We start from the raw sequence: 5,268 nt of genomic DNA on the forward strand, positions 1-5,268 counted from the left end.
TGTTCCTCAAGGGAGAAGAAGCCTCTGATCAAGATTAGAGCCACCACATCAATTAGATATCTAGATTAGCATAGCTACATAGGATTAGAACTAGAAGGAGTCAATCTTCGATTGGTTTCCGGATCTGTCAAGAGGATTCTTGGTAATTCTCTAATTGTGCTTCTAATTACTTTCTAATTATCTTTGTTCTTCAATATTATGAATATGACTTTGTTCTACTTCAATATATTGCTTATAACTTTGCTCTACTTGCTTATATTCAAGATTATATTGTTCTTAGTTTATCATAGTTATGTACTTAGCTTAGTTAGATTGGATCTATATACATGCTTAGGATCGTTTAGCGTTTATCCATCGGATCCATGGGTAAATGATAGATATTGTGTAGGCGTGGTGCTTATACCGTATTTATCTGCGATTGTACCCAATATGCCAGATCGTGGGGTAGTTCGTGATAGTGACAGCTTCATTGATTCTTATATAGTCCCCCTCTCGTGTATTGGGCTGGCAGAGCAACATTATTACAGGGGTGTGATTGGTATGTTTCTCATATTCCTTGCTAATATCACTATGCATGGGCGTAGTCTTGTCTCACAATGATTGCTAAGTATGCTTGCACTAATTATGATAATGCTAGACTATATAGTTGAGAATAACTTAGGGAATATTCTTGTAGTTCGTTCTAATACCATGCTAATGACTTTCTAGAGTATCTAATTGAGGTACTTATCATATTTATATGTGGCTAGATCAGATTAGTTATCCTTGTCACTATTATTATTTCATATATCTTTTATGTGACACTTATCCCTGTATGAAGAGATAGATATATGTTCTCAATTATACATGCAATGATAGATACTCAATCTCATATTATATTCTGTAATCAATAGTGATGATTGCTAATCCCTTCCCAGTGGTAAAAATATAAATAACGATACCTGGAATACTTCCCGGTTAAAATGCTACATCGGTATTAATCTGTGCGCTTGTAGATCCCATTCATTATTTATTTAGAAGAGCAATTGCATATTTCAATACCGCGTCTCTCATGTCATGATGGGGATGACAACTTGGCTTAAGTGGTATGAGGGATAGGTTTGGCATTTTTGGCACCGTTACTAGATTTAGAGAACTTAGTCTACTTTTGGTAATGATGTTAAGAATACCCAACAGTGCCGTGAGTAGTAAACGGCTGAATTGTATAGCCCGTAAGGGGAACATTGGTCTGGGTCTGCCTTGAGTTCGACAGACTGTCCTGAGGGAGTGGAAGTTATCGTCAAAGACGTCCCCAGCCGTTCGCGTGTGACGACACGAGTTGGCCGGCAGGAGTTGAAAGGGTCCGTTGGCGCGGCTTGATCAGACTGGTGCGAGGTCCCATCTACTAGTCGAGAAGCTTCGAGGAGCTTGAGATCGGCATGATCAAGGGCTCGGAAAAGGTCTGAGCCGTCGACCTTCTTTCCCTAGTAACGAGGGAGCGGTGGTCGAGTGCTCGGTGTCAGCGTGGTCGGAGCCGATGCCGCTGTCATCCCAGATCGGATCTAGGTTTCTTCCGAGGTCGTGGTCGTGAGGTCGCCATTGTGCGTCGTCCACGTGATCTGGCCAACGGCGAACGTGAGGCCTTCAGGCACGGCCGCGGAAGCTGGAACGATGACCATCTTGTTCGCCGGAAAAGCTGTACGCACACCCCCTACCTGGCGCGCCACTGTCGACGAAAGCTGGTCGGCAGTCTACCTTGGGGTATGCCCACGGTAGTAGTTTATTAGTAGACGATGCGCAAGCTACGAACTCGATGGTGACGCAAGACACGGACAAGCTTTTTATCCAGGTTCGGCCGCCGTGTGGGCGTAATACCTACGTCCTGGGTCTGGTTGTATTGATTTGTGTTGAGAGAATAGTATGTCCTAGGGGGGTCCCTTGCCCCTCCTTATATAGTCCGGAGGGCAGGGTTACAGATCTGGAAACTAATCCTGGTCGGTTACAGTTGCCATAGACAGTTCGATATCAATTCCTATTCTAACCGACTAGAATCCTGTTTGATCTCCACGTCTCGTTTCCTTGCGTGAAACTCCAAGCAGTTGGATCAAGCCTCAGACTTGTCTCGTAATGGGCCAAGCCTCCTGGCCCAAGTCTAGCCGTGAGGGTATAGGGGTTTATACCCCCACAGGATCAATCTCCACCGACCTAAAGGATCAAGGATAACCATTCAATCAATGTCGGTTTGATCCGACGGACCATATTCACTTGAAGGGACTATAAAACCAGACCCCCTGGCCCCTGGAGGAGAGAGCCTCTCAACCCTAATTCATTATTCTTCAAGGGAGAAGCAGCCTCTGATCAAGATTAGAGCCACCACATCAATTAGACATCTAGATTAGCATAGCTACATAGGATTAGAACTAGAAGGAGTCAATCTTCGATTGGTTTTCGGATCTGTCAAGAGGATTCTTAGTAATTCTCTAATTGTTCTTCTAATCATCTTTGTTCTTCAATATTATGAATATGACTTTGTTCTACTTCAATATATTGCTTATGACTTTGCTCTACTTGTTTATATTCAAGATTATATTGTTCTTAGTTTATCATAGTTATATACTTGGCTTAGTTAGATTGGATCTATATACATGTTTAGGATCGTATAGCGTTTATCCATCGGATCCATGGGTAAATGATAGATATTGTGTAGGTGTGGTGCTTATACCGTATTTATCTGCGATTGTACCCAATATGCCAGATCGTGGGGTTGTTCGTGATAGTGACAGCTTCATTGATTCTTATATAGTCCCCCTCTCGTGTATTGGGCTGACAGAGCAACATTATTACAGGGGAGTAATTGCTATGTTTCTCATTCACCTTGCTAATATCACTATGCATGGGCGTAGTCTTGTCTCACAATGATTGCTAAGTATGCTTGCACTAACTATGATAATGCTAGACTATATAGTTGAGAATAACTTAGGAAATATTCTTGTAGTTCGTTCTAATACCATGCTAATGACTTTCTAGAATATCTAATTGAGGTGCTTATCATATTTATTATGTGGCTAGTTATGCTGATAAGAATAATTATCTTTGTCACTATTCATTACTTTATATATCCTTTATGTGACACTTACCCCTGCATGAAAGAGTTAGATAAATGTTCTCAATTATACATGCAATGATAGATGTTGACACTTGCTAACACCACTAGAATACTAGGTTGTCATCCCCAGCATGGCGCTAGAGTGTACTATGGTATTTATACGCACACAGATAATCCGCAAGCGCACGGATACCGTTGAAGCTTTTACCCGGTTAAAGGTTTTATCGTATCCACAGGGAAACGGGAGAACCAACTACGCTCTAACTTAACCAAGATAGATAGATAGGTGTAAATAGGAAAGATGATAGAATCGAATAAGAATAATATTAAAGGTAAGATAACAGTGAGTGATAATATGGGAATAGAGAATAGAGCAATTCTAGTATATGGGCGATGGTAGCAGAATAGAGAGGATAACTATGGTTTCTCTACTTCAAAGGGGTATGTCTATGTCTGGGACGAACCACGTGATAAGAGTACACCACAAAGGATTCTTATCCTTAGGCCGATAAACCCTACCCGTCCTGCTAACGAGAGGTGGACTATAGGGGACCAACGTAACTGTCACCTACGCGGCCTACCACACGATCCAGCTAGTCAGGGGATATCCACAAGTAATCTAGGTCTAAGCACCACGCTTATACCTATACTACAACTCTAACCTATAGGGTCCTATAGATTAGAAGTACTCAAAAGAGTTGTGAACCAGAACATACATGATTAGTAATTGCATAATGAATTAGAAGTAGATTACCAGAGTCATCCCATGAGCAAGCTTGATTAGAGCTTGATCATGGCGAAGTACAACCGGAGGAAGAACCGACAGGCCGGCCTCTCCTCTAATCCTCCTTCGCTCTCCATCTCGCTACTATCTAGATCTACTCTAGTTTAGAGAAGAGAGGAGAGCTCTCATCTCTAAACCCTAGCTTTTGCTCTGTCTATGAGTAATGAATAATGATCAAGGGGGGTGCCTCCTCCAGGGGCCAGGGGGTCTAGTTTTATAGTCCCCTCAAGTGAACCTGGGCCGTCGGATCAAACCGACATTGATTGAACGGTTATTCTTGATCCTTTAGATCGGTGGAGCATAATCCGCGAGATTGAGCGTGATTGGCCGAAAAAAGTGGGCGGGCGCCCTAAGGACTTGGGCGGGCGCCCTGTCCCTGACTCCGTTCGGTCTCCGCTTCCTTCCCGTGGCTTCTGGAGTCTTCTAGATGTAAGATAATTGCGCGGCACGTTGATATCTCTATGTAATCCCGACGTGTGGGCCTTTCTTCCTTATTTCCTGATAACCCCCTGCAGAAATAGACAAACACCAAAACTCGTGGAATTCTGTCAGATAAAACCCTAAGTCTTGATGTTGATTTCATTTGGATCCTTTTCTTTGTTTATTTGATAGTTAAATTTGATACTTAAGGACCGTCAACAATAGATACTCTATCTCATATTCTATTCTATAATTAATATTGATGGTTACTAATCCCGTCCTAGTGGTAAAAATATAAATAACGATACCTGGAATACTTCCCGGTTAAAATGCTACATCGGTATTAATCTGTGCGCTTGCAGATCCCATTCATTATTTATTTAGAAGAGCAATTGCATATTTCAATACCGCGTCTCTCATGTCATGCTGGGGATGACAACTTGGCTTAAGTGGTATGAGGGATAGGTTTGACATTTTTGGCACCGTTATCAGAATTAGAAAACTAAGTCTACTTTTGGTAGTGATGTTAAGAATACCCAACAGTAACCGTCACTTGTGTCTTCAGCAGTTAAAAGATAGAACAGTTTAGTCAAGCGCCATGTCTCTTGTTCTTTGATTAACTAGAGCTCTGGAGTTTTTTGCAGATTTTCAAATAAAACTCAGAGATTCCTTGTATGACTCTCTCAAATCTCTCTTTTGTGGTATTTCTGGATCCTTTCCAAGGCAGTAATGGTGTATGTCTTCTCTCAAAGTATGTGGTATTTTTGGTATGAGGCATAGTGATATTGCCTTCTTTCTCACCCTACTCTAATAAGGTTTTGATATCTGGAGCTCATAGGTGGGAGACAGATAATACATACTTACAAGACATTTATTGCATAGTCAAACCATGGATCCAGAGAAACAAGTCAATAAGTCAAATCAAGATGTGCATGTGTGGCGAATGAATGGTTGTTGACACTTCTTAACGCAACCACCG

Source organism: Sorghum bicolor, chromosome 1 (assembly GCF_000003195.3).
Source record: "Sorghum bicolor cultivar BTx623 chromosome 1, Sorghum_bicolor_NCBIv3, whole genome shotgun sequence".
Classification (NCBI taxonomy): Eukaryota; Viridiplantae; Streptophyta; class Magnoliopsida; order Poales; family Poaceae; genus Sorghum; species Sorghum bicolor.